The sequence below is a fragment of the Schistocerca gregaria genome, chromosome 1 (assembly GCF_023897955.1).
Source record: "Schistocerca gregaria isolate iqSchGreg1 chromosome 1, iqSchGreg1.2, whole genome shotgun sequence".
In the NCBI taxonomy this organism is placed as follows: Eukaryota; Metazoa; Arthropoda; class Insecta; order Orthoptera; family Acrididae; genus Schistocerca; species Schistocerca gregaria.
Window position 1 is genome coordinate 769,947,308 of NC_064920.1, and position 26,830 is coordinate 769,974,137.

The following is a 26,830-nucleotide window of genomic DNA, read 5'->3' on the forward strand; positions in this document are numbered from 1 at the left end:
AGTCCGCATCGTTTTCCGGCCGTGTAACATGAGTCACATACACTGAGTTGATGGTTCAAATGGCTCTGAGCACTATGGGACTTACAACTACTTAAACCTAACTAACCTAAGGACATCACGCACATCCATTCCCCAAGGCCGGATTCGAACCTGTGACCGTAGCGGTAGCGTGGTTCCAGACTGTAGCGCCTAGAACCGCTCGGCCACTCCGGCTGGCACTGAGTTGACAAAAACCGTGGGATACCTCCTTATATTCTGTCGAACCTCCTTTTTTCCCGCCATAGTGCAGCAACTCGACGCGGCATGGACTCAACAAGTCATCGGAAGTCCCCTGCAGAAATACTGAGTCACAGTGCCTCTAAAGCTGTCCATAATTGCCTCGCAAATATGTGCCATAAATGTTGGTTGGAATCACGTCGGGCGAATTGTCCAGAATGTTCTTCAAACCAGTTCCGAACAATTGTGACCCGGTTACATGACACCGTTGTCTGAGAACATGAAGTCCACGAATGGCTCCAAATGGTCTCCAAGTAGCCGAACACAAACCACTTCAGTCGATGACCAGTTCAGCTGGACCAGAGGAGTGCTGTAAACACATCCCACACCATTATGGAGCCACCATCAGCTCGCACAGTGCCTTGTTGACAACTTGCCTCCGTGAGGTCTGCGCCACACTCGAACCGCACCATCCGCTGTTAAGCAGCCGAAATCGGGCCTCATCTGATAAGGCGCGCCTTTTCAGTCGTACAGCTGGTATGGTCAACAGCGCAGGAGAAGCGCTATAGGCGATGCCGTGCTGTTAGCAGAGGCACTCGCGTCGGTCGTCTGCTGCCATAGCCAATTAACGTCAAATTTCGCTACACTGTCCTAACGGATACGTTCGTTGTACGTTCCACATTGATGCTGAATTCCCTAAAGATTTGTGAAATGGAATGACCTATGCGTCTAGCTCCAACTAACATTCCACGTAAAAAGTCTGTTAATCTCTGTCGCGCGGCCATAATCACGTCTGAAACTTTTCCACATGAACTACCTGAGTACAAATGACAGCTCTTCCCATGCAATGCCCTTTTATACCATGTGCACGCGATACTACCGAGGGCAGCGTATGTGCATATCGCTATACCATGACTCTGGCACCTCAGTGTACATGACAGTCAATTCTAAACGAAAATATTCGTTCTACGGGGATTATTCTGAAAGTAAGAAACGATCGGTCGCGAAATGCAAACCACAGAGAAAATCCGATGAAGTATTGCACAGGTGTGATGCTCGACGAAAGATCCGTACCCAAAGACAGGAAAGTTGTACAGGTCAGAACAATATTCAAGAAAGATAGTAGGACTAATCCACTAAATTAAGGCCCATATCGTTAACGTCGATATGCAGCAGGATTTTAGAACATATATTGTGTTCGAACATTATGAATTACCTCGAAAGAAACGGTCTATTGACACACAGTCAGATTCGATCTGCCTACACATGAAAGATGTTCTACATTCTCACACCGTTAACACATTTCTATTTGAGTTTGAAATTACTGTTCGGTGCTTTGCGGTAGCCTATTAATGACATAATTATGAAATTTAGGCCGATTTTCAGTTGATACAATTTCATATGCTTTCGCACACATTACTTCTATTGAAGGAAAGCCATCGAGTGAAACAGAAGTGATTTCTGGCGTTCCCCAAGGTAGTGTTACAGGCCCTTTGCTGTTCCTTATCTATATAGACGATATGGGAGACAATCTGAGCAGCCGTCTTCGCAGAAGACGGTGTCGTTTATCGACTAATAAAGTCATCACAAGATCAAAACGAACTACAAAAATATTTAGAAAAGATATCTGTATGGTGCTAGAAGTGGCAGTTGACACTAAATAACGAAAAGTGTGAGATCATCCACATGAGTGCTAAAAGGAACTCGTCAACTTCGGTTACACGATAGATCAGTCTTATCTAAAAGCCGTAAATTCGACTAAATACTTAGGTATTACCATTATGAACAACTTAAATTGGAAGGAACACAGAAAATGTTGTGGGGAAGGCTAACCAAAGACTCCTTTTTATTGACAGGACACTTAAAAAATGTAGCAGACCTGCTAAGGAGACTGCCTGCACTACGCTTGGCCGTCCTCTTTTAGAATACTGCTGCGCGGTGTGGGACCCTTACCATATAGGACTAACGGAGTACATCGAAAAAGTTTAAAGAAAGGCAGCACGTTTTCTATTATCGCGAAATATGGGAGAGAGTGTCACAGAAATGATACAGGATTTGGGCTGGACATCATTGAAAGAAAGGCGTCTTCGTTGCGACGGAATCTTCTCACGAAACTCCAATCACCAGCTTTATCCTCTGAATGCGAAAATATTTTGTTGACACCGACCTACATAGGGAGGAACGATCACTACGACAAAATAAGGGAAATCAGATCTCGTATGGAAAGATACAGGAGTTCATTCTTTCCGCACGCTATACGAGAATAGAGAGTTGTGAAGGCGGTTCGATGAACCTTCTGCCAGGCACTTGAATGTGATTTGCAGAGTATCCAGGGAGATGTAGATGTAGAAGTGTGGCCCACGAGTGAGCTAAAAACGGGAGGCAACCGAGCGGCGCCGTAATAAGAGCGCACTGTCGACCAGAGCGGCGGCGGCCGCGCTTCCCGCTTCCGGGCTGTCTGCGACGCGGACCACGCAGGAATGCAGAGCACGCCGCTCCCCCCCCCCCCCCCCCCCCCCCCCCCCCTCTAGCACGGCGCCACCACAGGCAGCCGGGAGCGTTTGCCGGGACGCAGCTTGTCGAGAAATCCAAAGCGTTATGCCCTTGCCTGACTAGTGTCCTCGGTGAAGCAGACTGTAGAATTCGATTTATTGCTAAATTTACGGGTAAATACGGTTGGTCTACGGAAAAGTTTCTTGGAAATCGTGTGCACCACTTACGATTTTGTACGAGGAAGATCCTCCAAGATGCAGAGGATACTCGTTTTTGGTTGCTCCTTCGCGCTCCCACGGCACGTAACTGAGAACGTAGTCAAACAGTATGGAGCAATGGGACTCTAAATAACATTCAGATGCGACTCATTCACTAAAATTCCAAGTAAGGTGACAGTAAGGCGCTATCAGTGTAGTGTAAAACAACATGACAGATCACAGCAGAGTAGTGCTTTCCAAACAACAATAGGTCGGGAATGCGCCTTTGTGGAGCTTGAAACCAGTCCCTTCTCTTGGGTAAATAAATGTTTGAGTTATTTGGCTGTCAAAAGCTCTGGGCAACAGAATTGTAAATGTCGACAGCACAGGACGGCAGACTTAAGCAAAAGGTACACGTGATATCTTATCCAAACCATGCGGCTACTATCACGTGCTGTCGTGACTTCGATTACTTCTATTCATTAGTTACACCAAAACACTAGAACAATGATGATAAGGTTGAATGAGGCTAACACTGTGAACCATCCCCTTTGAAAAATTGTGAATTGCTCATAAAACTGTACGTTATTTGATTTTCAAACAGTTGAGCAAAACTGAACGTACTCAGACATTACTCTCTTTACTTACTCTGATCAACACTAAATTGACACACAATATTTTTAGTGCAACGCAAACTGACTTTCAAAAATCCCTACAAAAGAATGGCCCTGACTAACAATAATCTATACCTTTCATGAATCACTTACCTCACAAAAATCTTCGTTATTCGACCTACTGCAATACAGCGAGCACCACTACTGCCAGCTAAATAAAGGATTCAAACTACTGAAGGCACTAACTACTGATCGGCATAGTCAGCAAATGAAAGATTTTGATAGAGAACAAACAATGTATTTACCTTAATAATCTTCAAATGAACACTCGTTTTTTTTTTTTTTTTTTTCTTTAAGCACATGAAAGATGTTATACATTCACACGCCGTTAACGCAGTTCTATTTGAGTTTGAAATTACTGTTCAGTGCTTTGCGGTCTCCTTCTAATGAGACAATTGTGAGATTTAGGCGGATTTTCAGTTGATACAATTTCAAACGCGTTCGCACACATCACGCGCACCCGCGACCCACTCAGAGTGACGGCTTCGGCTGGACTCTTGATAACTGCGGTGTGGTTTCAGTTCATCTAGAAACTGATCGTAGTTCACATTTAAACGTGCTTACAAAACTCTGTCCTCTCCGCGGCGCGTCAACAACACTACTGCACTAGAGCAAAGATGAGTAAGGCCAGATTCGATCTGTCAAATGGAGGATCGATATATGTACCCTTGTAAGATATGGCCATAAACGACAATCAACAATGGGCGTGTGGAAGTTTATCCCTAGACGAAAGTGTTCCGCTTTGTCTTGCAGTGCAGTTTTGACCGACTAAACTGCTTACTGTTTATTATCTTGACAAATTAATAACATGACTATACCATTACAGTAATTGATTCAATAGTGAAAACTTTTCCAGCACACGTCACAGAAAATTGGCGCCCGTCTTAACGAACCATGCATAGAAATTTCAAATTAACAAGCTATGTCCCTTCAGCCGGAACCATATCTTCAGGTAAGATAAGGTGATTCAACATTTTATGACCACCTACCCTAAAAGCGTGTCGGTCCACCACTGGAAAGCAGTACAGCAGCTGCGATTCGACAAACTCTAGGTAAGTTTGCGGGTGCGTGGAGCACTCGATGTTTGGCTCTGAGCACTATGGGACTTAACATCTGAGGTCATCAGTCCCCTAGAACTTAGAACTACTTAAACCCAACTAACCTACGGACAGCACACACATCCATGCCCGAGGCAGGATTCGAACCTGCGACCGTAGCGGTCGCGCGGATCCAAACTGAAGCGCCTAGAAGAGCTCGGCCGCACTGGCCGGTTCTAGATGTTTGCGTATAGATTGCGCCATTCCCGCTAATTATTACAGACAGGTGATTTATGGGCGTCGAGTTTGCGCCAGACAGGACAGCGTCCCAGGTGTGTTCCGTCCGCTTCACTCCGTGCGAATCTGGTGCTCAAGAGATCAATGTGAATTTACTAACATGCTCGTCAAAGCATTATGGAACGATTCTGGCCTTCTGAAACGGACTATCCTGCTGGAACATGCCATCGCCGCCCGGGAAGATACAGGTTGTTTGTGATAATGTTCACGTGAACCACAGCTTTCATGGAGTCTTCCATTACTACCACGGGTTCCATGGAGGTTCACTTGAATGTTTCACTTACATGTCCCCCTTCCAGCACTGGCTTGAGTCTACGGCGCGGTGCACGCAGGGGTCCTCTGTTACGGAGTCCCGTGTTCTACGCATGTGTGCTCCGGAACACCTGTGCCTGCACCAGCATCGCACTCCGTCTTCAGATTAGCCACAGATCGCCGCCTACCCTGTTTTACAGAGCGGGCAGCCTCCAACCACCACGTGCAGGGATGAAACGCGACATCCAATACCTTATCGCCCACTCGTGGTTTCGCCGTCCTTCAGCCACTTTCTGTGCTCACAGCAATAGCACGCCAACAACTGAGCAGCTTCGTCGTTTCTGAGATGTTCGTTCGCTGGCGCCAGACCATAACAACAACAGTCAGCCCTTTGTCAGAGCCGCTTACGTCACTGGCTTTCCGCATTTGCGGCCCGTATTGTCGCTATGATTTCTTTTTCGTCTCGGCTCCGCTTGTGCATTTTCCAGACTGAATCACGTGCCAACACCTTGAGGCAGCATTCAGTCTCGCGCTGCATAATCTTCTTGAAGTTTTTTTCACTGAAACAATGAGATCCCAGAGGATATTCTCAGCCAATTATTGCGCACAGTCTACACTGAAACGTGCCTACCATCTACAATAGCCTGCCGGAGTGACCAAGCGGTTCTAGGCGCTTCAGTCTGGAACCGCACGACCGCTACGGTTGCAGGTTCGAATCCTGCCTCGGACATCGATGTGTGTGATGTCCTTAGGTTTGTAGTCCTAAGTTATAGCGGACTGATGACCTCAGATGTTAAGTCTCATAGTGCTCAGAGCCATTTGAACCATCTACAATATGCAGTCTATATACAGTATATATCTACTCAAAGGAAGCATCGTTTCAAGATACCTATAATAGACTACATTGCGCTATCATAATACTGTCAAACTGATTCAGAAAAACTAGGCTATAATAATCGACCCCAGAAGTCTAACAAGGGAACCTCCCCATCGCCCCCCCCCCCCCCCCCCTCAGGTTTAATTATAAGTTGGCACAGTGGGTAGGCCTTGAAAAACTGAACACAAATCAATCAAGAACACAGGAAGAAGTTGTGTGGAACTATAAAAAACTATAAAAAAATAAGCAAAATATACAAACTGAGTAGTCTATGCGCAAGATAGGCAATATCAACGATATTCTGAGCTCAGGAGCGCCGTGGGCCCCTGGTTAGCGTGTGCAGCTACGCAACGAGAGGTCCTAGGTTCAAGTCCTTCCTCGAGTGAAAAGTTAATTTTTTTTTATTTTAACAAAGTTATGATCTGTACGTTCGTCCATTGAGGTCTCTGTTCACTGTAATAAATTTAGTGTCTGTGTTTTGCGACCTCACCGCAAAACCGTGCGATTAGTAGACGAAAAGACGCGCCACTCCAATGGAAACCGGAAACATTTGGTCGCAAGGTCATTGGTCAACCGATTCCTCCACAGGAAAGCACGTCTGATATATTGTATTCGACACTGGTGACGGCATATGCGTCACATGACAGGAATATGTTGTCGACCCACCTAACTTGTACACTTGGCGAATGTGTGAAAAGATTCTTCTAACTTCCCCGCTTTAGTTTTTCTTGTGGATGTGTCAATCACTTTCAAAAAAGTGATGAAAACATGAGTTTGTCACGTAAACTGCAACAAATAAATGCAACAGTTTCACAGTCGCACAGTTTTCTCTGTGCTCTGCCAAAATATATGTTTTTAACGTTTTCAAATTTTTCCATTCAGGTGTAGCGTCCCCATACTACGGCGCAGTTACCTCGCATCGGACGGACGGACAGACAGATAATAACTGTCTGAAAATAAAAAATTAAACTTTTCACTCCAGGAAGACTTGAACCTAGGACCCCTCATTGTGCAGCTGCTCACGCTAATCACGGGACCACGGCGCTCCTGAGCTCACCTTATCCTTGATGTTGCCTATCTTGCGCATGGACTACTCAGTTTGTATATTTTGCTTATTTTTTCATAGTTCCACACAATTTCTTCCTGTTTTCTCGATTGATCTGTGTTCAGTTTTTCAAGGCCTATCCTCTGTTCCAACTTATAACTAAATCTGAGAAGGTGCGAAGGGGAGGTTCCCTTGTAAGTAGTGGTGTTTACAACAATATGATATCAGTTACTTCGCGACTTCTGGGGTTAATCTACGGCTCACGATTGACGCGGAGCCAAAATCAGACATCTGCTTCTGAGCCTAGAACACGCGATAAGCAATATTTTTACTTTGTACTTGATGATGTGGCCTTTTCGTCACTGTGCTCACCCACTATCGACCGCTCGTGTGATCCAGTTAGATGTCGGCGCGATCTTTAATCACGGCAGCATCAAATTAGCGCTCTCCTTCAGAATCTGCAAAGAGCGAAGACGTCAAGACCGACCAAATGTCTGCCGACCAATTTTCTGCTCTCGCAAACAGTGTATATGCTTCTGCATATTCGTCGTTAGATCGTCATGGATAAATTTGTTTCCCCAAGGATGTAAATACGTAAATTCTCTTCTTCTCAAATGTGACACGTCAGATTAATAAACATATTCACGATAACGGTCCGAATGCGCTGCCCGAATCCGATTAAATTATCCACAGACGGGTAGAAAGTAAAGCCGGCCGGGGTGGCCAATCGGCTCTAGGCGCTACAGTCTGGAACCGCGCGACCGCTTCGATCACACGTTCGAATCCTGCTTCGGGCATGGATGTGTGTGATGTCCTTAGGTTAGTTAGGTTTAAGTACTTCTAAGTTCTAGTGGACTGATGCCCTCAGACGTTAAGTCCCATAGTGCTCAGAGCCATTTTTTAGAACGTAAATGATAAACATTATGTGGGTATCGCCTTCCTCTATTCTTTTGGTCAAGCAAAATTGGTCACTCTCCTCTTTTTGAGCGTGTTAGTCCTAAGGGTATTATTGTTTCGTTGTTAATATGTGTATTTTTCCCACCAGACGCGTTTCACTTTATTGAAGTTGAAACCTTCCCGTCTAATATTGGATGAACGTTTGCTTGCTGACTGAACGCTGCGTCTCTTAAAATCTTTTAACTGCTGCTCTGTCAAGACTACCTGCTGATTATTACGACGAAACATAAAATGTGTTGTCGCCGTGGCCCTCAGTCGTTACCTGAAATTATTAAGACTGATTCTTACCTTTAATTATTTATACTGGATCGCCATCTGACTGCTACAGCAAACTGTGGAATGAATATACTTACTTCTCTTTAACATAATTATAAGCTGCTGGTGGAGTTTCATAATACTTTGTGACTGGAATTCTTTAAGTTGAAGTTAATTTAGATTTGATAAAAGCTGAAGCTCAGTTTAGACTTTTCTTTTAAGATAACAATAAATTTCGTAAAGCTTTTACGTGAATGATTTTGGGATAGAAAATTCTTAATGCATTTAATCTGGTAGAAGTTAACTATATTCTGAGAACGATCTTGACAAACAATTACAAGGGGTATAGTTCTTTACAAAAATTCTTAAAAAGTAGCGTTGCGCTACATACCTAATTTTCCATCAAAATTACATAACTATATTCTGAGAACGATCTTGACAAACAATTACAAGGGGCATAGTTCTTTACAAAAATTCTTAAAAACTAGCATTGCGCTACATATAGCGAGTGGCTGGCGAGCACACCGCTTCTTTCAAAGTGTTAATTCTTATTTAAATTGTTTTGTTAATTAAATTGCATTGTGTATTATTGAGAAAGAGCGGGAAACCGCGCATAGATACATTTTGAGAAAGAGCGGGAAACAGCGCGCAGTAATACATCTGTAATGGTAGCAGGGATTGTCTGCACCAAAAACCATTGTTGGCGGCGAGACCGCACTTTTGTAGCATTGAGCGTTGGAAGCGAGCAGTTGCGAGTAAGATGTGAGACGAGGCAGTCGTAGCTAGCGAGACATGAGAGGAGGTCGCTGTAAGCGAGGTATGAATTAACACTTTGAAAGAAGCGGTGTGCTCGCCAGCCACTCGCTATATGTAGCGCAATGCTAGTTTTTAAGAATTTTTGTAAAGAACTATGCCCCTTGTAATTGTTTGTCAAGATCGTTCTCAGAATATAGTTATGTAATTTTGATGGAAAATTAGGTATGTAGCGCAACGCTACTTTTTAAGAATTTTTGTAAAGAACTATACCCCTTGTAATTGTTTGTCAAGATCGTTCTCAGAATATAGTTAACTTCTACCAGATTAAATGCATTAAGAATTTTCTATCCCAAAATCATTCACGTAAATGCTTTACGGAATTTATTGTTATCTTAAAAGAAAAGTCTAAACTGAGCTTCAGCTTTTATCAAATCTAAATTAACTTCAACTTAAAGAATTCCAGTCACAAAGTATTATGAAACTCCACCAGCAGCTTATAATTATGTTAAAGAGAAGTAAGTATATTCATTCCACAGTTTGCTGTAGCAGTCAGATGGCGATCCAGTATAAATAATTAAAGGTAAGAATCAGTCTTAATAATTTCAGGTAACGACTGAGGGCCACGGCGACAACACATTTTATGTTTCGTCGTAATAATCAGCAGGTAGTCTTGACAGAGCAGCAGTTAAAAGATTTTAAGAGACGCAGCGTTCAGTCAGCAAGCAAACGTTCATCCAATATTAGACGGGAAGGTTTCAAAGTAAAGCATAATCAGTGGCCTGTAGTTAATGATGCTTACAAATTTATTTGTTTTTAAAATCGAAAAACAGTTTGTTAACTATTTGTTGGTTTTCACTCACGGTAATATGTACTTGGTCTTTCGTACACATCATGAATGGCCGTCTGCTGGCACGTCTTTGGTTTCTTTCCTCTTCATACACTGATACATGTAGAATAATTTTACGTTGATTCGCAGAACTATACATTTTTTACGTTATACACAGCACACTTTTTCATACACCTCTGTTTACTGTTGACTGTTTATTTGTAGACTTCTAAGTGTGTATCGTGTTTTGTAGTGTTGTCAATATTGCCTCTAGTTTGTCTTTGACCTATACTTTTGTTTTCTTGTTCTCTTTAGTTACCTATATGTGTTATTCTATTTAATTATGTTGCAGTGTATTTAGGTGCTGTTCAAGAGTAATGAAGGAATTCTATTTAATTGTGTTGCGGTGTATTACATACAGTGTAAGAGTAATGAAGGAATAGCGACCGATTTTTTTGTGAGTAGTTGGGGTAGGGAGAAGCAAAGATGAGTGCACATAAGTGTGTACTAATGTGACAGAGCTCAGCTCAGTTGTACAGATTGTGGAAAATATATGTTGGAATGACTGGTAGGACATTTGACACAAGATGTAAAGAATACATCAGAGTACTGAAATGCGGAACAAACCATCCAACATTCGAATATCATCTAAAACAGGAATGCCACAGATCAAGCACTATTGAAAAGGATATGAACGTCATAAGAATCAGTATAGGCAGATACCTCCTCCCTTTCCAAGGAAATTTCCACATACACGAAGTATTAACACAAAATAAACAGTTGCTCAGTGACAAAATAAATATTGAAACCACACACCTCATAAAAGAACTGAAGAAATCACATTAATATTAAAAGGGTCTTTTCCTTCCTTCATCCTCCGCCTACTCACCCCCCGCCCCCTCACTTTCATTTCACTTTTTGCTCCTCATATTTTCCTCCGGTTGAGTCACCATCACACTTACGTCCCCTTATCTTTCCTATTCCCCCCCCCCCCCCCTTACTCACAAAAAAATCCACCACCATTCCTTCATTAATCTTATATGGAATATAAATACACGGCAACATAACTAAATAGAATAACACATATAATTAACTTCAGAGAAAAAGAAAACAAATGTAGACGTCAAAGACAAAGCAGTGGCAATGTTGGCAACACCATAAAACACAACGCAGACTTAGAAGTATACAAACAGACAGTAAACAATGGTGTACGAAAAAGTGTGTTATGTACAATACAAAAAATGTGTAGCTCTGCAAAGCAGCGAAAAACTAGTGTACAAGTAACAGTGTCAAATGAGGAAAGAAACCAGAGCCGTGTTAGCATTTCTTGATGTAGGCGAAAAACCTAGCATAAATTACCGTAAATAAAAACCAACAAATTCTTAACCAATTGTTTTTCGATATTAAAAACAAATCAAATTGAAAGCGTCAATAATTAAGGAACACTGATAATGCTTTACGTCAATCTACATCTACATCTACATCCGTACTCCGCAAGCCACCTGACGGTGTGTGGCGGAGGGTACCCTGAGTACCTCTATCGGTTCTCCCTTCTATTCCAGTCTCGTATTGTACGTGGAAAGAAGGATTGTCGGTATGCTTCTGTGTGGGCTCTAATCTCTCTGATTTTATCCTCATGGTCTCTTCGCGAGATATACGTAGGAGGGAGCAATATACTGCTTGACTCTTCGGTGAAGGTATGTTCTCGAAACTTCAACAAAAGCCCGTACCGAGCTACTGAGCGTCTCTCCTGCAGAGTCTTCCACTGGAGTTTATCTATCATCTCCGTAACGCTTTCGCAATTACTAAATGATCCTGTAACGAAGCGCGCTGCTCTCCGTTGGATCTTCTCTATCTCTTCTATCAACCCTACCTGGTGCGGATCCCACACTGCTGAGCAGTATTCAAGCATTGGGCGAACAAGCGTACTGTAACCTACTTCCTTTGTTGTCGGATTGCATTTCCTTAGGATTCTTCCAATGAATCTCAGTCTGGCATCTGCTTTACCGACGATCAACTTTATATGATCATTCCATTTTAAATCACTCCTAATGCGTACTCCCAGATAATTTATGGAATTAACTGCTTCCAGTTGCTGACCTGCTATTTTGTAGCTAAATGATAAGGGACCTATCTTTCTATGTATTCGCATCACATTACACTTCGCTACATTGAGATTCAATTGCCATTCCGTGCACCATGCGTCAATTCGCTGCAGATCCTCCTGCATTTCAGTACAATTTTCCATTGTTGCAACCTCTCGATACACCACAGCATCATCTGCAAAAAGCCTCAGTGAACTTCCGATGTCATCCACCAGGTCATTTATGTATATTGTGAATAGCAACGGTCCTATGACACTCCCCTGCGGCACACCTGAAATCACTCTTACTTCGGAAGACTTCTCTCCATTGAGAATGACGTGCTGCGTTCTGTTATCTAGGAACTCCTCAATCCAATCACACAATTGATCTGATAGTCCGTATGCTCTTACTTTGTTCATTAAACGACTATGGGGAACTGTGTCAAACGCCTTGCGGAAGTCAAGAAACACGGCATCTACCTGTGAACCCGTGTCTAAGGCCCTCTGAGTCTCGTGGACGAATAGCGCGAGCTGGGTTTCACACGATCGTCTTTTTCGAAACCCATGCTGATTCCTACAGAGTAGATTTCTAGTCTCCAGAAAAGACATTATACTCGAACATAATACGTGTTCCAAAATTCTACAACTGATCGACGTTAGAGATATAGGTCTATAGTTCTGCACATCTGTTCGACGTCCCTTCTTGAGAACGGGGATGACCTGTGCCCTTTTCCAATCCTTTGGAACGCTGCGCTCTTCTAGAGACCTACGGTACACCGCTGCAAGAAGGGGGGCAAGTTCCTTCGCGTACTCTGTGTAAAATCGAACTGGTATCCCATCAGGACCAGCGGCCTTTCCTCTTTTGAGCGATTTTAATTGTTTCTCTATCCCTCTGTCGTCTACTTCGATATCTACCATTTTGTCAACTGTGCGACAATCTAGAGAAGGAAGCACAGTGCAGTCTTCCTCTGTGAAACAGCTTTGGAAGAAGACATTTAGTAATTCGGCCTTTAGTCTGTCATCCTCTGTTTCAGTACCATTTTGGTCACAGAGTGTCTGGACATTTTGTTTTGATCCACCTACCGCTTTGACATAGGACCAAAATTTCTTAGGATTTTCTGCCAAGTCAGTACATAGAACGTTACTTTCGAATTCATTGAAAGCCTCTCGCATAGCCCTCCTCACACTACATTTCGCTTCGCGTAATTTTTGTTTGTCTGCAAGGCTTTGGCTATGTTTATGTTTGCTGTGAAGTTCCCTTTGCTTCCGAAGCAGTTTTCTAACTCGGTTGTTGTACCACGGTGGCTCTTTTCCATCTCTTACGATCTTGCTTGGCACATACTCATCTAACGCATATTGTACCATGGTTTTGAACTTTATCCACTGATCCTCAACACTATCTGCACTTGAGACAAAACTTTTGGGTTGAGCCGTCAGGTACTCTGTAATCTGCTTTTTGTCACTTTTGCTAAACAGAAAAATCTTCCTACCTTTTTTAATATTTCTATTTACGGCTGAAATCATCGACGCAGTAACCGCTTTATGATCGCTGATTCCCTGTTCTGCATTAACTGATTCAAATAGTTCGGGTCTGTTTGTCACCAATAAAGCGAAAACCACCTGGTGAGAGAAACACGCATTTTCTTGTAGTTGTAACGACAGAACAAATATACGCTCGGGAATTGTAAAGAAACTACGGACAACATGGCCATACAAATGAAGAATATAATTGAATGTATTAGTGTTTATGTTAGAGGCAGGATTAACATGCACGCTCTCCAGTTCCGCAGACGGTTGCAATACAACGAGACCATGATCATATCTGACTCATTATACAGGGTGGTCCATTGATAGTGAACGGCCCAAATAACTCACGAAATAAGCATCAAACGAAAAAACTACAAAGAACGAAACTCGCCTACCTTGAAGGGGGAAACGAGATGGCGCTATGGTTGGCCCGCTAGATGGCGCTGCCATAGGTCAGACGGATATCAACTGAGTTTTTTTTTTAATAGGAACCCCCATTTTTTATTACATATTCGTGTAGTACGTAAAGAAATATGAGTGTTTTAGTCGCACCACTTTTTTCGCTTTGTGATAGATGGCGCTGTAATAGTCACAAACGTGTAAGTACGTGGTATCACGTACACACTCCGCCAGTGCGGACGGTATTTGCTTCGTGATACATTACCCGTGTTAAAATGGACCGTTTACTAACTGCGGAAAAGGCAGATATCGTGTTTATCTATGGCTATTGTGATCAAAATGCCCAACGGGCGTGTGCTATGTATGTTGCTCGGCATCCTGGACGACATCATCCAAGTGTTCGGACCGTTCGCCGTATAGTTACGTTATTTAAGGAAACAGGAAGTGTTTAGCCACATGTGAAACGTCAACCACGACCTGCAACAAATGATGATCCACAACTACGTGTTTTAGCTGCTGTCGCGGCTAATTCGCACATCAGTAGCAGACAAAATGCGCGAGAATCGGGAATCTCAAAAACGTCGGCGTTGCGAATGCTACATCATCGATTGCACCCGTACCATATTTCTATGCACCAGGAACTGCATCTCGACGACTTTGAACGTCTTGTACAGTTCTGCCACTGTGCACAAGAGAAATTAAGGGACGATGACAGATTTTTTGCACGCGTTCTATTTAGCGACGAAGCGACCTTCACCAACAGCGGTAACGTAAACCGGCATAATATGCACTACTGGGCAACGGAAAATCCACGATGGCTGCGACAAATGGAACATCATCGACCTTGGCGGGTTAATGTATGGTGCGGCATTATGGGAGGAAGGATAATTGGCCCCCATTTTATGATGACAATCTAAATGGTGCAATGTATGCTGATTTCCTACATAATGTTCTACCGATGTTACTACAAGATGTTTCACTGCATGACAGAATGGCGATGTACTTCCAACATGATGGATGTCCGGCACATAGCTCGCGTGCGGTTGAAGCGGTATTGACAAGCATATTTAATGACAGGTGGATTGGTCGTCGAAGCACCATACCATGGCCCACACGTCACCGGATCTGACGTCTCCGGATTTCTTTCTGTGGGGAAAGTTGAAGGATATTTGCTATCGTGATCCACCGACAACGCCTGACAACATGCGTCAGCATATTGTCAATGCATGTACGAACATTACGGAATGCGAACTACTCGTTGTTGAGATGAATGTCGTTCCACGTATTGCGAAATACGATGTTGACGGATATCAGTTTTAGTATTTATTGCATTAATGTGGTATTTACAGGTAATCACACTGTAACAGCATGTGTTCTCAGAAACGATAAGTTCACAAAGGTACATGTATCACGTTGGGACAACCGAAATAAAATGTTCAAACGTACCTACGTTCTGTATTTTAATTTAAAAAAACCTACCTGTTACCAACTGTTCGTCTGAAATTGTAAGCCATATGTTTGTGACTATTACAGCGCCACCTATCACAAAGCGAAAAAAGTGGTCCAACTAAAACATTCATATTTCTGTACGTACAACATGAATATCTAATAAAAATGGGGGTTCTTATTTTTTTAAAAACGCAGTTGATATCCATTTGACCTATGGCAGCGCCATCTAGCGAGCCAACCATAGCGCCATCTGGTTTCCCCCTTCAAGCTACACAAGTTTCGTTCTTTGCAGTTTTTTCATTTGAAGCTTATTTCGTGAGATATTTTGCCCGGTCACGATCAATGGACCACCCTGTATATTCACGACATGCTGCCAGTTGGAACAGCGACCAACACAGAGAAACATTATTTGCTTTGATCTGTAGTTGCTTCTTTATTTTGTCTACTCACCAGCGGTTTCGATACCGAGTACCATCATCAGACCATTTCCGGGAAAGCAGTCGTCCAGCTAGCTTACCCGAGAAGGTGTGTGTAATTTCATATTTCACTCACCTCGTTGAATACACCGGTTAACTTCAGATAGTGAAGTTAAGCAGCATTGGGCGTGACCAACTTGGATGTATAGCCATCGCCGGACTGGGATGTAAAGCCGGGCTGCCCAAGTGATGCTGGTCTAGATGAGTAGGTTATGTGCCGCCACTGGCTCGCCCCCTCTTCCTTCTCTCACCATTATTTAACACAAACATCAAACCACACTACATACACACACTCGTGAAACCAATGAGATACATTTAAGCACACAACTCTCAGAGTTCGCGAAAGAAAGGTTCCAAAGAAAACCTATCCATTAAGGCGGTTAAACCTGCCCTTCGAAGGCAACCAGCCTCGTCATACGACTTCACTTTTTTGTGTATTACTGGTTCTGAGCCTCACATAAATACGCTGGAACAATAATGTTTATCTTATGGAGATAAAGGAGGAGGTGTTTAGGCTACAGCTGTATAGAATTTCACTGAACTTCGTACCATGGTACCAATGCCTCCAACAAAATGACTGAGTAGACCTCCTTGGAAAGGACACAGAGCACAAATGAAACTTGCTAATCTCATTTTAATGCAACCAGTCACAACATTAAACTTAAATGACGCCATTTAACGCGTGAAAAGAAAAGTAGGACAAACAGAATGGCGCAGTGGCCACCGCTAATATAGTGTACAGAAAAGAGACATACGGTAAACGACCCCTGACGACCATCATAAGGAGGCCCTTCCAAACAGAAACCGAATCTTCTCCACTCACCTAAACAGGATAAGCGTCGGAAGCACTCCAACCGACTCAAAATCTGAACGTGATTGAAATAATTTGTCATTTTCGTAAAAGAGATATTTCGACCAGCGATCGACACTGTGCACGAAATCAAGCAAGCTGAACCATCACTTTCCGACTAGCACGTCCGTTGTCTTCGCACCAAAAAAGTACGACTTACATTCGATGACGTTTTTAATACCACGCAACCTGAACATACAGTGGGGCACACTACGGAGCCCCTCCATCTAGTGTTTTTTACTTCCCCTAACGGAAATCGTCGTACAACCTAGAGATTACGAAGAATTTCAGCTTAGAACGAATCAGTATATTTTTTACAATTCCTTGTCTTTTTCCGCAGTAATCTAAGAGAATCGTTGCCATGCTGTATTATCATTCCTTGTCAAGTGAAACGTGCTCCGTATGTCCTCACACAGCTTTATTTATTATCATTCATTTTAATATTTATCAACTGTGTAGTAAGGCGCACGTTATATGGTATCTACAGCAAACGCCAGTAAAATAAAAACTTCTGTCTGATTACCTGCCTAGCAGTGTTCAATCTCGTGAATCATGACTGACAATGAGACCGCGCCTACTCCTCATCACCAGTTTCGTCCAGATTTATGGTACTGGAGACGCAGGCCTTGGCCAGAAGTTAAAGAGACAGAAATGGGAGCTCCAGATAACCAAGCGTTAAGCAAAAAATAGTATTTTTAGAGCGTATCGGAAGAGACATGGTTCCTTTTATGTTAGCATCCCTTCCATGGAGCGGTAGGCGTAGCGAAAAAAAGTTCTGAACTGTAATCCAAGGATCGGGTTTCGAGACCCTGTGAGGCAACACTAATTTTCTTCTCAATTTTTACGTTACTTACACTGAAAATGAACCGAAATAATGCTCAGTATATTGTATTTATTGATAGTTTCATAAAATGCATGAAAAAGAAAGGCTAAGGAAAATTTCGTGGATGAATGTATACCAAAATGTAGGAATTTCGTCATTACTCCATCAAAACTTGGGGAACTTGAAAGAACTTTAAACGAAAAACTTTGGACTGATGTGATGAAGCCTTGCGTGGAGGACAACAAATTGTTTCTGTTAACTTACGAGTGGGGAGGACAAAAGAATCATAATCATACGACCAGATTTTTCAACATGAAGGCTGCCTTCATGTGGTATGAAAGTGATCCCCTCCCCCTCCCTCCCTCCCAGATCCACAAGCTCGTGCCAGGCTCCGATTTCCATTTTTATCGTCAGGTAAAGAATTTGATTACCAAGTTACAAAACTGCTCTACCTCACTGAGAGAGAAAAAGAAATCATACCTGAAGAAGACTGCATCAAAACACATTCCATTGTCAATATTTGTTGACATCATACTCTATGTCTTGTTTCCTGCCACACTATGAGATGAGAGAGAACCTTTTTTAATGTAACCGAATTTTGTTTTTCTATAGGAACTTGAAAAACCAACATGTGGCTGTAAAAATGCGGCGTTCATAGCATGTACAAGACGCCAAAAAATTACTGCTTCTCTTTTTTTTTTACGACGAATCATCACCTTTAAAAAAATAAGTGTATCTAATCTTATATCCGAAGTTCTCGTGTGTGCCTTACAGTCCCTTCTCAGAAATTTATTTGCAATCCAGAATTCTCCTCTGCCTTTCCTTTTCATGTCTTTTATGAAAATGTATACAATATATTAAGCATATTAAGCATTAATTTGCCCTATATGAAGTGCAATTATCGTAAAAATTGAAAATAAAAAAGTCCAACTCGACCCAATGACCCTCGGATTACTCATTTGTATTCTTTTCGCTGTGCCAACGGCTTCTCGGATAAAACGCTAACATAAACGACTCTTGCCTAGCGGCAGCCGCGCCAAAAGTACTGTTTTCTCTAAACGCTTGGCCATCTGTAGCTCTCATTTCTGTCACTTTTATTTCTGACCAGGTCCTACGTATGGCACTAATTTGAACGAAATCGATGGTGACGAGTAGGAGCGGTCTCCTGTAAGTCTGTGTGAACCGGTCTGTTTTAACACACCCCACTGCACTTAGATATTCGGAAACTGTTTTTCCAATTCGTCCCCAGATTTACTGTTAAAGAAAGTCAATATTTTCCTTTTAAATGGCCTTTGTCAGTTCCATTTTAGCTTTGTTTATGCTTGACGCACATTTTGTGCTAAGTACGCCATGTATTTCATTGCACAAGTCTTACAAATCTTCTTCATATTCGAGCAGTAAGCTTTAGTACAGTTATTTGTTCTCTTCGTCAAGTACGACTTAAATAGCCATGGTGATGGTCGTAACTTACATCTTATAGCCTTCTTAATGCGATCTTTTATTCCTTAGCCTCCTATATTTATTACTCTCGCTTGGTTTTTATAGATACTTGTCTGCGTCTGTAATCCTTGAATTCTTTCATGATATTTCATCTTAAATGTCGAACATTTTCTCTGGATCTACAAAATACCCTATAAATGTATCCTGCTACTTCCAATTCTTTATACCGCTATTGAGTAAAGGACCATGTATTGCTTTTCCGTAATATTTATCTTTTCTGAAATCAAGCTGATCTTTGCGCAGTGTCTCTACATACATTTTTTTCTATTCTCGTATAAAAAGAATAAATATATTTCTAACTGAACGTCTGACACTTTTCGCATGCCTTGTTCTGTAGTGTGATGGTTTTACTACAGGGAATCTGATTATAATATCCTGCTCCGCAGGCTTTTCACATCTGATCTAGTAATCCCCTAGCTCATATACCTTCCACTAATTACGCTACCTGTGAATGTGTGTCTCTGATTCACGCTGTTTATTTAGGTCAGATCAATCGAAGCGTGAGCTTTCTTCCTACAAACATATTTCTCCTCTTCCACCACATTTCGCTACAGACCCCTGACATGTCCTACTTAAAGTATGTTATTACAAACGATGCTATCTAGCAGACGGCGATAGGTCGAGGCAGATGCTACATAGTGCTAGATAGAGTGGGATAATCTCTCTCCCCTCACTCATGTTTCGGTTGCGGTGCTGTGAAAACACTTGATCTGTAGTGTAACCGAGGTTGGAGAATGTTAATTTTGTCGTGAGTAGTCGAAGCCAACGATTGTGAATCTGAATTAGCCTGCTGTCTGCGTTTGAGTCATATTTAACGCAATTCCTCAAATCCAACCAAAGTTTTTCTTATAAAAACTAAAACTAAATTCTGAAAACCTATATCATACTTCCGACGAGTATTTTTATCAAAATCTCGTACATATCGCCGGGCGCTGTGACCGAGCGGTTCTAGCCACTTCAGTCCGGAACCGCGCTGCTGCTACGGTCGCAGGTTCGAATCCTTACTCGGGAATGGATGTGTGTGATGTCCTTATGTTAGTTAGGTTTAAATAGCTCTAAGTCTAGGGGACTGGTGACCTCAGATTTTAAGTCCCATAGTACTTAGAGCCATTTGAACCATTTTTCGTACATACCCCTATCGTTCATAAACTACGAAAAATGCTAAAGGGCAACACTTCCATTTTGAATGGCTTGCATAATATGCCAAACCGTTATTACTGGCAGTAAACATATTTGTCTTACAAGTTCTACTGCCGAAACCCCCCCCCGCCCATCTTTCTCTTCTCTTTACCAGAAAGTTCACTTAGTAAGCTGGCGCTGTGGACTCGTTTACGAAGGTACCGGTGTTCATATCTTGATTTAGGTTACCCTCTGTAACTACAGATCGCTACAGGCGAATGCCAGTATGATCCCTACAGTAAGGCAGTAGGTCCTCCTGCTACGTAGTTGCTCACCTCAGGTTGCATTGCACTCTAATTCATTCATTTCTTCTTCTTTTTTCATTTCACCCTCTTTAGAGTACACTGAATTAGTCGTTCCATCCTTCGTGCCCAATATTTCTGCACTCTTCCTGATCATCTTCTTCTCTCCACTTCCGAGATCATGAGTTTCACCTTTATTTTAAATTTTGTCCTGGAACCTTATTTTTTGTCTTTAGAAGTTATGTGAGCTTTTCTATCGAGTAATAATTTTTCTGTAATTTTTAATTCTCTTAAGTTTTTTTCAGTTTCTGGAAACCAATTAGGTTTCATTATACACTCACGGAATAAGTAAAAAATTCGTTTATATGATCAAGAAGAATTCATTCTGAGATGTCTATAAAAATGTAGTCTCATTTTTCACTTAATATCTGAGAGTGTCTGAATTCTTTAGTAAAGTATTTTATTCTTCGTGCATTATTATCCTGAAATTCACTTTCTATGATATTTCTTAAAATTATTCTTCTAGTTATAGCTGTTGTGTGTGGCCTTTGCAATTCATGGTTAGGGTTTTGCCACATACAATGCTTCTAGCTTGACCACAGTATTGTAGTGCTTAACTTTTGACCCCCATAAAAGAGTTCCTCGATGTATTTCTCTTTTGTCGAACCGAACGCAAATTCAAGTTTGTTTTTCGTGGTTTCTATTGCCTTGCAAACTCTTGCATTCCAACTAATCCATTCCCCCAGGTATTTATTTACTGCTTTTGTTACCTGTTCTTAGACTTTTAAGTATTTGTTTGGGTTTTTGTTGATCATCATTACTTCAATTTTTAGATTTTCAAACGAAATGTTAAGATCTATTTTAGGTGCTTGTTTCTCTAGGCCAAGGTTTTATTTCTTTGCTTACTCCATTGTTTCATCAAATAGGGGCATAGCAATTGCAAAGGCAATGCAGTCGATACGGATCAGCTCTGGTTCAGTGAAGAGGGGTACTTCAATTGCCATGGGTTTGTCTGGTCTAGACGACCAGCCTCAGTTACAATCTTGGAGAATATTAAACGAGTGCGAACCTTATTCCGTGAGAGGTCTATTACTTTAACAACCACAGTAAACACATACCTTCTGACACCTTTACATCAGCCTGTATGCGAGACTTTGGATTTATATCACAGTCGACATCGGCGAGACGCTAAACGTTAATTTTTTTCCTTCCTATCAATATTCTACTTGAATGTCACATCTTTTTCTGTAGGATTATCATCCCTGAATAACTCGCAACAATCAGAACCATGAACCTGGAAAATTTTCGCTTACTAACAGATTGTCATTTCTCATTTCATACGTTCCATGTTAGTGTGGAACGTCGGAGGTATGGCTGACTGTATTTCCATTTTTACCGGGACGGCCGTAGAAGGGCAGTGAAGCCAGGGAGGGAGCACCACTCTATCCGGAAAGGAAGAATGTTTTGCGAATTAAAGGCAGACAACAGCGCCGGCAGCGGAGCCCTTACGTAAACAAGTAGCCAGCCGAGCGCGGGAGTTTTGATTAAGCGCGCCGTCCGTTTGCAAATAGAGCGGCCGGGGCAGGCCAGGGGGCGTTGAATAATGCACGCCGGTCACCGCCGGCCGCCGCGCGAGACACTGTGCGGCGCTGCGCCAGCTGGCAGCCTACAGCCTCTGCGCGGGCCACTTGACGCGCGCGGGGCGGGCGCTGTTTGCCGCGAAATAAGGACAAATCGCACAAACTGTAATAACACGGCGAAACAAGGACCGACCGTCGCACAGAATGAGAATACTGGACGACGCACTTAGCTTTCTCACCTCGTATAAACTTTGTCCCGTAAAACATTCTTGTAGAAATGGTAGTCGTAAAGTTTTAACTTTCATCTCGAAAAAATAAAGTTGCGTTATCAATTTCAATTAGCCGGGAACACTATAAGACCATGAAGAAGATCACAGCACAGGGGTCGAAACGTCGATGGTGTGAAAAGAAACTGAAGAGCAGCATGTCGTTCTCGATGGAGAGAAGTCTTCCAAAATAAGAGTGATTTCAGGTGTGTCGCAGGGGAGTGTCGTAGGACTGTTGCTATTCACGATATACGTAAATGACCTTGTGGATAACATCGGAAGTTCACTGAGGCTTTTTGCAGATGATGCTGTAGTATATCGAGAGGTTGTAACAATGGAAAATTGTATTGAAATGCGGGAGGATCTGCAACGAATTGACGCATGGTGCAGCGAATGGCAATTGAATCTCAATGTAGACAAGTGTAATGTGCTGCGAATACACAGAAAGAAAGATCCTTTATCATTTAGCTACAATATAGCAGGTCAGCAACTGGAAGCAGATAATTCCATAAATTACCTGGGAGAAGGCATTAGGAGTGACTTGAAATGGAATGACGATATAAAATTAATGGTCGGTAAAGCAGATAGCAGACTGAGATTCATTGCAAGAATCCTAAGGAAATGCAGTCCGAAAACAAAGGAAGTAGGTTACAGTACACTTTTTCGCCCATTGATTCAGTACTGCTCACTGGTGTGGGATCCGTGCCAGATAGGGTTGATAGAACAGATAGTGAAGATCCAACGGAGAGAGCTCGCTTCGTTACAGGATCATTTAGTAATCGCAAAAGCTTTACGGAGAAGACTGATAAACTCCAGTAGAAGACTCTGCGGGGAGAGACGCTCAGTAGCTCGGTACGGGCTTTAGTTGAAGTTCGAGAGCATACCTTCACCGAGGAGTCAAGCAGTATATTGCCCCCTCCTACGTATATCTCGCGAATAGACCATCAGGATAAAATCAGAAAGATTAGAGCCCACACAGAGGCATACCGACAATATTTGTTTCCACGAACAGTACGAGACTGGTATAGAAGGGAGAACCGATACAGGTACTCAAAGTACCCTTCGCCACACACCGTCAGGTGGCTTGCAGAGTATGGATGTAGATGCGGCCCAAAACTTGGAAGGTCACCACTGAAACGCTAGTGGTGAGGTAGTGAGATGAGGTAGTGTCGCACGATCCGTAGAAAACGGAGTGGTGCCCCGTAGTGCATAAGCCACAGTCGTTGTCTTTTTACAAGGGTAACGTTTTCCAACAGCGCTGGTAATTCACCACGCTCAAGTCGGAGATAAACAGCATCTGTTAGTCTGTTTCGTAATGTCTATGGCCTCATGAGCCTGTCATCGACTATTCCTGCCTCACCCTCAAGACTAATCGAGGATTGGTATCCCTCCGCAAGTGCGTATTGCCGAAATGTGTTACGTCATCTCTTGTGAATCTTGCCTGGTATGTGCATAAAATGCAGGCAACGAACTGCGGACCTTAACGGATCATATCTCATTGGTTTCCAGACATATTATATGAAATTTTCTTCAAGCTTTGATCAATTTTACCCCCTGCAGCAATATGTGACACTCTTTTCAAAACAATCTGTACAGGGTATAAGCTCTCTAAATCTATCAGAAGTATATATTTCGCCCTTAGCGATAGACGCCGTCCTCGGGCAGCAGTCCCAAATTACAACAGAGCAACGGAGGCATCCGAGGAGATGTCTTACTCTAAGATATAACTGTATGTGTATTGTGTGTTTTGTGCATTAAACTGGGAACCTCGACACAACGGAGAGGCTTCGTCCCGCCGTAGCCCTCTGTGGTTCACAACCCCACAACAGGCCACAGTAGTCCACCCACCTCACCACCATCCCATACCGAACCCAGGTTTATTGTGCGGTTCGGCCCCCAGGGGACCCCTTCCCCCCGGGAATGTCTCATACCAGATGAGTGTAACCCCAAATGTTTGCGTGGTATAGTAATTATGGTGTACGCGTACGTGGAAACAGTGTTTACGCAGCAATCGTCGATATACAGGGTGTTACAAAAAGGTACGGCCAAACTTTCAGGAAACATTCCTCGCACACAAAGAAAGAAAATACGTTATGTGACATTTGTGTCCGGAAACGCTTACTTTCCATGTTAGAGATCATTTTATTACTTCTCTTCAAATCACATTAGTCATGGAATGGAAACACACAGCAACAGATCGTACCAGCGTGACTTCGAACACTTTGTTACAGGAAATGTTCAAAATGTCCTCCGTTAGCGAGGATACATGCATCCACCCTCCGTCGCATGGAATCCCTGATGCGCTGATGCAGCCCTGGAGACTGGCGTATAGTATCACAGTCGTCCACAATACGAGCACGAAGAGTCTCTACATTTGGTACCGGGGTTGTATAGACAAGAGCTTTCAAAAGCCCCCATAAATGAAAGTCAAGAGGGTTGAGGTCAGGAGAGCGTGGAGGCCATGGAATTGGTCCGCCTCTACCAATACATCGGTCACCGAATCTTGTTGAGAAGCGTACGAACACTTCGACTGAAATGTGCAGGAGCTCCATCGTGCATGAACCACATGTTGTGTCGTACTCGTAAAGGCTCATGTTCTAGCATCACAGGTAGAGTACCCCGTATGAAATCATGATAACGTGCTCCATTGAGCGTAGGTGGAAGAACATGGGACCCAATCAAGACATCACCAACAATGTCTGCCCAAACGTTCACAGAAAATCTGTGTTGATGACGTGATTGCACAGTTACGTGCGGATTCTCGTCAGCCCACACATGTTGATTGTGAGAATTTACAATTTGATCACGTTGGATGAAGCCTCATCCGTAAAGAGAATATTTGCACTGAAATGAGGATTGACACATTATTGGGTGAACCATTCGCAGAAGTGTACCCGTGGAGGACAATCAGCTGCTGATAGTACCTGCACACGCTGTACACGGTACGGGAACAGTGACGTGGTCAATGTTACCTTGCACAGCAGCAACTTCTCTGACAGAGTTATCAGTGCTCATACCAACTGGTATCGTTGTTAAGCAATCTGCATCTCGCAGTTACGTATTCTACTGTCAGCCAAAACAGTGCCTGATTACTATTCAGTGACTGATTACTATTCAGCCACTGTTGATTACTATTCAGCCACTGTAAAGGACACACTAATACTAACTTGGTTCCTCTTTTTGCAGTCTGTCTTTTACTGGTATCCGAAGAAAACATCACAAGCCAAGATCGCTAAGGAAGCAGTTTATTGGATGACCGTTTTTGACAAAGCTATACTGTCTTCATCGAATCTTGTGCTTCAAAATTTTTACGTTGTATTGTCCATCAGTGTTGCAAGTTGCTTCACTTCACATATGTACTTCCCATCACCATGAACACAACGGTATGTCAAATATAAAAGTTTTATCTACAAACAGAAACGTAACTATACTGCGCCAACTACGAGAGTTCATGTTCACCACCGGCTGGCAGCTGACAGAGAACCTTTTCCTGACGCACTTGGTTGCTGAGTATATTTTTATTTTCCCAGCCAGTGTCTTGAGCAAAAGTACATAATCTGCAAATGAATAAGAGATTTAAGTTCGCTCATCAATTTGCCAGTACCGAAAAAGAAACATTCATTTTCAGTAAAACACAAATTGAAAATTTATTCTTGCAGCTAAAACTGAGATACAACTCTTTTGTAATGTGATTTATATTACCTACATCATTTCACATTGATCCCTTTACCGCTATCGTATTCTTCGCAAATAACTACTAAAGTTTTCCTCACTTTCATTCCCAGTTTTTCACAATAATGTTCTTGCAGTAATCACAAAGTCTATCGCTCTCCGATCTCTAAATAACCATAGTATATATACTTTTATATCTCGTATAATAAAAGAAATCATCACTACAACCGTGTCGGTAATTCAAAGATTCTGCTGTTATTTGCTCTGTTGAATTCCTTTTATGTACAGTGCGTTTCAAAATGAAAATACGGATTTTTAAGACTTTGTAGCACATATTACATTCACCTTACAATTATAAATAGTATACCAAATGAAAGACAAACACAAACAATTTTTCTTACGATTATTCACTGTGAACACCGATCACACACCGAATCAATAGGCGATTTGTTCCGAAACCTTGATCAATGCGTCAGGAGTAACTGTTGCAGTAACAATGTTTCTGAATTCGGGTAGATCAGCTGGTATGGGAGGCACAGACACGTGGTGGCGTCAGATCGTATGTGAAACGCTGCGGCCGCCGGTCCGTTGCGCCCAATCCACTGGTAGGATACAACGTCGTTTCACCAGTCGCGTACTGAGGCGGCGCGAATAAAGGCCTGTTGTTCAGCTTCTTCCCATTGAGGCACGGGCCATAACTGTAGCACATCAAGATGACAAACATCAGTTACACTTGCTTCACTGAAAAAGAATGACCCATAAAGTATCCGCGGGGACATGGCACAAGAAACTTTCAATTTGCAATTTGATCTCCAGATGCGCACATTATGTGTGTACCTTTCCACTGACGTGAAGAGTCGATTCATCGCTGAAGATGAACGATCCAGAAAATCTTCGTCGTC

General features: G+C 42.5%; 1 protein-coding gene across 1 annotated transcript in view; it reads left to right on the forward strand.

Annotated features, from left to right (window-relative positions):
* LOC126304998 (cardioactive peptide) overlaps positions 1-26,830 on the forward strand; it is a 320,460-nt gene that overhangs the window by 142,214 nt on the left and 151,416 nt on the right. The window lies entirely within an intron of this gene.